Below are 10,549 nucleotides of genomic sequence, written 5' to 3'. Positions count from 1 at the left end.
AATCTGGGGAAAAGGAAAATCATGGAAACGTATTATGCATTAAAATGAAGGAAACAGACAAGCCAGACAATCCATTCCATGGGGTAAATTTAGTAAGCGGCGAAAATTCGTCAGCGATGGCTGCAAAGCCAGGTGAAAATTCACTCAGACAACGCTAATTTACTAAAATGCGAAGTTGCGTCCAGGGAACCGTATGCTGGTGAATTTCCGCTAGTGTTACTTCAGCAGTCAAAGCAAAGATGTGCTAGCATTCAATTATGCCTAGCGCAACTTCGTTAGAGGTCTTTGCTCAGGCTAATTTGCATAGTGTGGGAAAATATAAAACTATAAAGTTGAATGGACATATATGTTGCAGCAAATACATTACACAAGTCCAGGGAACCTTAATAAAGAAAATAGAGTTATTATAATGCCCTACACATGAGCCCAGTGTATAGTTTATGTTACATATGTTCTAAAATGTTTTGGGGAACCCGGTTACCCCCAAAAAATTTAAGGACGTTTGCAGGCTATCACTCTGAAATAAAAACCAAAGTCACCAGCATTTTTTGGGACTTAGAAACTTTTTCCACTAAAAATATGATGTAAGTAACAGAAGATTGAGGAAGATCTATGCACTCCAATGCACTTCGTCTGGTCTGAGCTGGCAAAGGCAAGTCTGGCAAAGAGGTAACGTTCAGTAAAATCTGCATCTTAGTGAATTTGCAGAGTAACGTCCATTCGCCAAAGCGAAAATTCGCCTGGCGATAAGATTGCGAATGACCGCTAGCGTCTGTCTCTTTCGCTAGCGAAGTTACTCCTGCACCCGTTAGAAAATCGATGTAGTGCCTGAAAGTGGTAATGCTGGTGAATTGTCGCCAGCGTTAGTCACTTCACCCTTAAATCTGCCCCCATAAGTCTTGCTCACATATTGGCTCAAGAAGGATGTCCTGTGAAAAAGTATTTTATTGTAGTGAGTGTGTTAGGAAGGTCTCTCTGAGCAATGCACAGCAGGAAGGTTACCTGTCTGTTTTAGGAACACCGTCACTCCAAAAGCAGAGGGAGCATTTAAGTGACTGAGGGAGACTGAGGAATGAGGAAAGTCAGTAGGCTGAGCAATCCCCCCTCCTCAGAGGAGAGTACAGGGGTGACGCCTGTATATGTGTTTTTATGCTGGTAATCCACAAGTTACCCGGTTTACCCAGGGACCTCATCAAACCTGTGAAGATAGTGCCACTGTTATTAAGCATGGCATTGTGCCAAAGCTTGTTTATGTGCCAGAATGGGGGACCTGATACCCCTGCCCATACACTACTACACAATTATATAGTGAGTAGAGAGGGGGGAATGTGAGGAGGGCAGTGACACCTAGGAGGTGCAGAATGGAAAGTGAAAATAATTTTCTGCATAGATGACGGCAGGCAATATATGATTGACGGCTGAAAATTTAAAATTTGTTTTTTTAACAGGTATGGATGTTATATTATAAAAAAAATTTGGGTTTCATGTTTCATGTTTAATTCGAAAATGACTTTTATTATGTTTGGGTGACAGGTCCCCTTTAATGTATTTATACACTGTTAGCCAAAAGTATGTGGATACCTGCCTGCCCAACATCTCAGTCTCAAACTAATGGTATTAATATAAAGTTAGCCATCTATTTGCTGCTAACACAGCTATTACGCTCTACTCTTCTGGGAATGCTAGGGTTCTGAGAAGGCCAGTCGAGTTCTTGCACTCCAATTTCATTAAACAGGAGAGGACCTTCTCCAAACTATTGCCACAAATAAGGGAGCATCAAACATGTCATTGTATCACGTGGTGGCACTACGACATCACATAGGTGTGATGTGTGTGACTTTAATAGCCAGTTCCAATAATTGTCCATATCATATATGTGTATAGGGGATTATTACTTTTGAGTTAACTTTTAGTATGAAGTAGAGAGTTATGTTCTGAGACAATTTGCAGTCGGTTTTCATTTTTTATTATTTGTAGTTTTTGAATTACTTAGCATTTTATTCAGCATCTCTCCAGATGATTACTAACACATACAGTTGTAGCTTTACAGAGCATTGGTTGTTAGATGGGGTCAGTGACCCCCATTTGAAAGCTGGAAAGACGTAATATAATTACAGGCTAAAAATGTGCTTTAGGTAGGGGTGCACCGAATCCAGGATTCGGTTCGGGATTCGAACAGTATTCAGCCTTTTTCAGCCTTTTTCTGCCTGGTCGAACCAATCCGAATCCTAATTTGCATATGCAAATTAGGGGTGGGGAGGGAAATCGTGTCACTTTTTGCCACAAAACAAGGAAGTAAATATTTTTTCCCCTTCCCCCTCTAATTTGTATATGCAAATTAGGGTTCGGATTCGGTTTGGTATTCGGCTGAATCTTTCACAAAGGATTTGGGGGTTCGGCCGAATCCAAAATACTGGATTCGGTGCATCCCTAGCTTTAGGTCAGGTAACCCATAGCAAGCAATTATATACTTATTTGCTTTTATACAGCAGACTAATTTGTTATGAACCCCAAAGCAGTGGCAGAATCACTGGAGGGCGCCTCCCACAGGTACAAGTCCGGAAAGAAGATTGCATCTGAAGGGGGGTGGAGGCCTAAGTATTCATTTCCCTGATACACTGGGCTGGTGCTTTTATCAGCAGAAAAATTAGGCCAGGGAATCATCTTCCTGTATCTTCTTTCTTCATACAGGTGCCCATGTGAGCATTGGCAGTAGAATGAAAAGCTGAACTTTAACAAAAAAGCCGCCCTTTTTACTGCGCATGCCGCAGCCCCAGGATATTGAAGAAAGAGAATTGCTCCATGGTCCTTGCTGAGAAGAACTCCAGCCGGGCAGTTTTCTGCTAACATGAGCACCAGCCTGGGGTATCAGGTAAGTGAATACAGTTACTTGGGGATGCCTAACTTTTGACAGCCCCATGTGATTGCGACTTACCTTTTTTTTTAAGATGTATTCTCCTTCATCCACAGTTACCCCTTTTTTTGTTAAATCAGCAACACAGGAACTTACAGTACTTAAATACAGGAATTGCTGTATTTGTTTGGTGGTGTTATTATTTAATGAATGGAAATAGTGGGTTTTTACACAGTCTTCTAAGCATGCTCTTGGTGATAATACAAGACTCTCTTACTTCGCCCTTATCATGACATGTCATCAGATGAGGAGTGAAGTATATTAGAAGGTAGAGGAGATAAGAAGGAGCCTAAATCTTCTATCTGGGCAGGAACTAAGGGTAAATGAGAGGCACATGCTAGGGCTCAAAGCTTGGGGTACCCCATAAGCAGCCTACCCCTAGTCCACCACTGAAAGAGGTTGAGTGCTGCTCCGACGTCAAAGTGTGCTGATGCAGGCAGTCCGCGCTCATTTGTGAACACCCGCATACGATCATCCCTGTTTGCGTCTGCGTGTCCCCGTTTGTGCACTGCCGTCCTTGTGCGTCCTTGTTTGAGCAAGGCTGGGGCACTGGCTGGCATTTCCCGGCACTGCGCATTCAGCTCCAGCTCAGACTGTAGGGAATGATCTGCCACATACAATTCTATCTAAAGCAACATTATAGGCATATTGCTCCACTACTAGAACATGATTTAATTGCTACATAGAGGCACATGCCATTCTTAGAGGGAAATGCATGGAGGTAGCACTAACCAAACTAGTTATGTGAACTCTTGAGTGAGGATCCATAGCATTGAATAAACTATTTCTTTATTGTTAACCAACCAGTATTTCTTTAAAAGGGCTTTGCTTTCTACACATTCAGATTATGTTGGGAAAAAACTGTTTTCCTCCAATGCCTGGTACAGATATGGGATATGTTATCTGGCAACCCATTATCCAGAAAGCTCTGAATTGTGGGAAGGCCATCTACCATAGACTCCATTTTAAACAAATAATTCAAATAATTTCCTTTTTTTCTCTGTAATAATAAAACAGTACATTCTACTCAGTCCCAACTAAAATATAATTAATCCTTATTGGAGGTAAAATAATCCTATTGGAGTTATTTCATGTTTAAATTATTTTTTTAGTAGACTCAAAGTATGAAGATCCAAATTACATAAACCCCCTGGAAAAGCCTCGGGCCCAAGTATTCTGGATAACAGATCCCAGTTTCCATATACTGTATAAAGTTTACCTTTATAGTTTATTCTTTAATCCTGCTAAGGAAGTTTGCCTGTTCAGTTTGACTGCCAGCAGGTAAAGCACTGTTACTTGGAATTTAATTCTAGACTTAAAAGAGTTACAGTCATTTGACATAACAGCTATAAAAATGTGCATATTCTGAGAAATGGTTATGAAATTTTTGAGTTACCACAGGAATGCTCAAATGGTAGATTGTGATATCCAGTAGATCTATAGTTGGTTATAAGCAGATCACAGCAACACAGCTTCATCAGATCACTCTTCTAAGTACTTTCTATTCTGTGAAAACAGTGGCTTGAAAACAAATGTGCTCAATTAAATGGACAGTAAACCTACTAGTTCAACATGAGAGCAGTGAACATGGCTTATACTAAAAAAAACTTTTTGTCTATTTGAATGACAAAAAAACCTATTGAGGTAATGTCATAAAGTCCGATAATGGAAAAATATTCCCAATGCAAAAAGTTATGCCTCTGCATAAACAAATTTTCCTTTGTCTGAATTTGATATAGTTTCTGCAAACTCGGATATATTCAGCGGCCACTTTAGATAGTGGAAGAAAGAATTGAGAATTTTATTATTTGCGCCAGTGTGCCGTGTATTTAATAATACTTCTTCCTGAAAATGTTTTGTTTGCTCCAAAAGATTACTACACCTTTAAATTTCACACTTAAAAGTGTGCAATGCTGGGTTAAAATTCACAATGCAATTTGAGCAAATTGGGCGGCAGGCAGTACCTTTTACTGCTGCCTACCCCTAGTCCGGCTGAGTGTGTTCCGCTCGTCCGCAGTCCTGCGCCAATGTGTGCGTGTGCACAAGTACATGAGGGGAGAGCATACCTGAAGGGGGTGGTGTGTCTGATCAGGGCGCATGCGCGCGCCTCCTGCGCTCGGTCGGCCTGGCTCGGCTCTGCAAGGTAGATAATTAGTTTACCAGTGAACAAATAATCTCCTGTATAATTGACTTCTGTTAACAAAACAGTCTCAACAAAGTGTGAAGGCAGGGCCAGTATGCTGGTAATTTAGCTACCTTAAAAGGATCAAACATGTCTTAGCGGAAGAAATAGCAACAACTTAGTTTTTTTTAATTAAAACAAAAGGGGTATCCTGTCCCATTAAAGAACCAGACCCTTATTAATAAAAACCCCTACCCCCTACCCTACATAGACCCCCCCTTCTCCCCACCAGCCTAGGTGTAAACTTTGGTAATTGCCCCTAAGTCTTTACTTACCTCTCTTTGCAGATTTAGCACATGGCCCCATCTTCCGCCTCTTCGGTAATTTTCAGGTCTTCATCCGGTGCTTGGGCAATTTCCACCACATGCATAAAGCAGGCACACTTGGTTGTCATAAACCGGAAGACTGCTCCAACTGCTCAATACGGTGCTTACTTCACGAAGAAGACCGAAGAGAAGAAGATGGCACCCGTGAGCTGTGCTGCTAAGAGAGGTAAGTAAAGACTTAGGGCAATTACTGAAGTTTACATCTAGGCTGGGGGGGGGGAGCAGGGGGGGTCTATGTAAGGTAGAGGGATTTTATTATGGGTTTGGTTCTCCTTTAACAACAAGAATATTTTATTTCTGTATTTGTAATACAAGGAAGTACATGTTCAATGGCAGACACCCCAGAGTTCTCTTTTCTGATTTTACTAGTTCTCTATGGGCCCAGAAAATTTCTGTTGAACAGTGATCTCTATTGCTGAAATAATATAAGGGCTATTTTAAAACTGATAATATTGCTGTTCATAAAATACTTGCATGCATTTTACATGATGAGCAATATGCTTTGGTATAATAATAATGAATTTCAAAATGTGATGATCCTGACACACATAACATCGACCTTTAAGTTTTCCTTTATATCTTATAGAGACTTTTCTTGCATTCCATTCTGAGGCTTCTCAGGATAGGGCTGTTTTTGTAGGAAAGTCAATTTTTAAGTTCCATTTCTTGGAAAGTGTTTGTGTAGAAGGGGCCACTAACAATATGGTATGGTTAGACCATGTGAGTAGAACCCAGTACATGAAAGAGAAGGAGCACTGGTTACCAGCATCTCCAGCACATACATATACAGAGGGAGAGCTACTGACATCCCCAGCAATTCCTCATGCATTTTACGGTAAACGGTGGGTAGTAGCTTTCCAAGCACATTAATTAGGGAAATATAGTGTAATAAGCACTTTATACAGAAAAAACAGGCAATACTGGCATCATCTGCTTATTATATAGTGGCAGGTACTTGCATGCCTACCAGTTTTAATAATTTATTTTTAAAGAATTATAATAATATTCAATGAAAACCAAAATTACTGGCATATGGCAATAAAATATTGATACCCTAGCACATTGCATTCAATGTGTCCTCTTTCACCTTAAAGGAACAACAACACAAAAAATAAGTGTTTCAAAGTAATTAAAATATTATGTATTGCTGCTGCACACTCTTGAAAGTTGTGTGTTTGATTCAAAGACTCTATTATAGTTCATATGAAGATGCTGTTGTGTAGCATGTTATCTGCTATGTAACCTGTGCCTTTTCTCCTTTTTTCCAGCTTGAATGGCTGCCCCCATGGCTACACAGCAGCTTGATTACATAAACTATAATAGTGTTTCTGAAGCAAACGCACAGTTCTACCCTCTCCCCCATTGTGTGTCTCCTGGGTGTAGTGGAACACCTTGTACCCACTGTCTGTGCGAGATTAAGGTTTAGAGCATTATAATTCTATGCTAAAAAATGTGTGATTATGCACTGGATGGGACCTACCCCTCCCACAAAGGACTCCTGGATTAACCTTGTTGATTCAACTATACCCAAAATAAAGCTTACCCATGAAGCGAGAGGCACCGCAGATACATTTCAAAAGATATGGAGTCCTTGGTGGGAAATGGGACCGGGCGTGCAACCGAGAAATTATCATGCAACCGGATAATATATATGCTTACACTATACCTGTTATGTCTTATGATGCTAATTTACCCTCAATCTATGCTGTACCAATTGAAAGAAAATAATTATGGACCAGTGACACATGTCTTAACTATACACATGTTTATGGATATATTACTTTTATTTTTTGTAATGTTTATTAAAAGCAAATAAAACATAACCTTTAAAAAAAAAACACACAGTTCTACCAGTGCAGAGCAACAATATATTATAAGTTTTTTGGTGTTACTGTTTCTTTACCCTTCCCCTTGTGGTTCTAACCTACTGCTATTTCCTCTTTTCTAATTCACTTTGTCTTCTGCTTTCTGCTACTCTCTCATTTTGTTCTGCTCTATCCTCAAGCCCCACTCTCTTAAGGTCTCTTTTCTCTACCACCCTCTAAATTCTACTCCATACTTTCCACTTGAATTATTTCCTTCTTAATTATCTTATACAATGCTTATTTGTCTTAAGTTCCATTTGAATTCTTGATTAATGTTTCTGAATATTTCTTGGGGCCGTCTCCAGCTGGCCCAGGTGCAAATGCACGCTGCACACCCGCAGTAGTTACACCATGGTGGTAACATTGTGTATAATCAGTCCATCTACCCTCAATAACACCAATGTTATGAAATAGTATGCAATGCCGTACTCTAGGAAGTCTTGCTTGTTCCTAATTGCTCACCATATTGACAAGACAACACTACATAAAAATTAGCTTAAACAATCTGTCAGGTTCTGCACTAAAGCAGATACATGTGCCATTGCAGGTATTATGATGCAACGCTGCATTTGTTGAGATGCCACAATACAGAAATGCATGCATCATAAAACCACAAAGACGGCCATGTGCATCCTGGTGCAAAATTGACGCAAAATCACTATTTGAGGCCAAATCTGAAACAGACTAAATCTCGAATGCGACTTCACTTTGTCTCTGGTGCTTCCAGTGATCAACTATGCTGATTCGATTGCTGACCTTGAATTAACTCTTGACCTTGCCTTGGACAACTCTCTTGTACTAATCTAGGACTTATTTAATTACCTGTTTGACCCTGCCTTGGCCTGTCTGACTTTGCTTTATCTGCTGCAGTAAATTGTGCAAAACTCCTTTTACCAGCTGCCCCTCTGTTAACCTTGAGGAATAATAATCAGTCATGCTATAACCCATCTCTTTCCCTGTTATTTTGATTTAAACAACTCTTACAGTATTTACACTAATCATTGTGTATAACTTCACAACCTTATGATGGAGAAAACTTTGGACAGTAAGGTGAAAGAGCCAAATAATACAATAGGAAAAGTTACGTGACATAACAAATCAGAACCACCAATAAAACCAATGAAATAATGAAAGTCTGAAACGGCCCTATTATCACTATTCATCAACATCACCATCAATATGTTTCTTGCATTCATTTTGATCACATGCAATGATTATTCTCCTTATTTTCATGGCTTATTCTTGTGTTGCAATATCCGAAACAATCCCAGTGACTATAGGGATCCTGGAGGGCATTGTATGCAAACAGTCATATTTTTTAAGGCTTACCAAAAAAGTAAGATCCATAGAAACATTGTTTGGAAAAAAATAACTTTATTTGTAAATGTGCAAAATAGTATGTAAATATATATTTTTAAGGCATAAGCTTATGTTTTAAGAGAGGACTAAGAGGTGTTTTAAAGCTGCAAACAAGATGCAGTAGGCAGCCTTCTTAAACTTACGAGAATTTTGGAAAATAGAGGGTGGCTTTGTAATCACGTGTGCAAAGTTTGTCACAGTTGGGTAGCTATGGCAGTAAGCTTTTACTGGCATAATACATATTGAATATTGAAAGGAATAAAAGATTCCTTTTCACAAGTTGCCAAATAGTAATGGCATTTAAGCTGCTGTATTACAAAAAGCCATCAGAGGGCGTACAAACACTCCTAAACTTATGTGCCATAAAAGCAGGACGTAAGAGGTAGTTTTGTGAAATATTGTCCCCATTAAAAAAAAACATGTTGGATCATTTATACTGAATAAAATAAACCGTGTTCAGTCCTCTCTTCATGAGAGAATACAAATAAAATGGCTATAACACAAGAAGGGTCATTTACAACACACACACAACTCGTGTATTTTTTTTTCACTTCATTGTGCTTTTCTCTATGGCCTCTGTGCTCTGTGTTAGAGACCTGCAGCTTGCCACTTGGCATCACTCTACCCAAGAGGGACAGGTGAGGCATGTAGTTCGTTCATATACGCAAATTAAGGGGGTCAGCCAGGCAACATTGAGGCTTTATCCTTACAGCCCGCTCTAATGCTGCTGCTCCTGCTGATGGTGCTCTCTCTGTGCTCTATGTTCAGTGCAGAGAGCAGCAATCCCCATGGCTTCCTAAGTGAGTACGCTCTTGCACATCTTAGCACTCTTGCGTTTGCACCTCAAGGATTAGAAAAAGACCCCTATGGTTTGCACAATACAGTACATCTCACTAACCCTGTGGTCGATGCTGCCACCCCCCTCACAGTCTTACTGTGGTGAGGAGTGAGGTTGCTTGGCCAAAGTGTCTTTTCTCTCGCCAGAAACAATAGAGAAGGAAGGAATGTGCATATATTCTTCCTTTCTCATCAAATCAGTATTCTGGCTCAGTATGCAGTAACCCACAGTAACTAAGCATGTATCCATGCTACCGAGAATTATGCAATAAAATTTAACTTTCGAGTAGCTCCTAAGTTTGCCTGCTTTGGGGCAGGTTTTCATGTGACTCAGTAACTCGAACTTAAACAGCCCATAATAGTCATGTTCATGGGAAAACTTGTATTAGCATGTAATTCTTCAGCTTTCACAAGGAAAAGTGCAGCCAGCAGCCCAGAACATTCAGTCCTGTAGTTCTACCGAATGGAATGCTCGGGACCTGGGGTTTTCCGGATAAGGGATCTTTCTGTAATTTGGATCACCATATTTTAAGCCTGGTAAAAATTATTTAAAAGTTCAAATAAATCCAATGAGATCAATTATGTTAGTTGGGATCAAGTACAAGGTACTGTCTTGTTATCACAGAGAAAAGGGAAATCAATTTTAAAGATTAGATTGAATTGCTTAAAATGGACTCTGTGGAAGACAGTTACCCCTTAATTCTGAGCTTTCCAGATAACAGGCTTCTGGAAAATGGATCCCATAACTGTATATTAATACCACAGGAACTAAACAACATTTACTTATTCTCACATTTTTAAATTGGAGCAAAACTGTTCAATAGCTTTACTGGGCAATTAAAGGCAAGAAAAGACAAAAAAAAAAGCTTATAATGCTTAACCCGATGTCAGGTTTATTGTATGTATTCAAGAGGTACTACTGACTCACGTATGGTATAGATCCATGCCACAGAAGACACCATCTTTATTTTCTGCTGAGCTATTGCACATGATCAGTATTATAGGGGCTGGAGAAGATAATAATTAATCAACCCTGCAGCATGTGGATTATAAGTATTTCAAAGGA

Source organism: Xenopus laevis, chromosome 2L (genome assembly GCF_017654675.1).
Source record: "Xenopus laevis strain J_2021 chromosome 2L, Xenopus_laevis_v10.1, whole genome shotgun sequence".
Classification (NCBI taxonomy): domain Eukaryota; kingdom Metazoa; phylum Chordata; class Amphibia; order Anura; family Pipidae; genus Xenopus; species Xenopus laevis.
Note: the sequence above shows the minus strand (reverse complement) of the source record.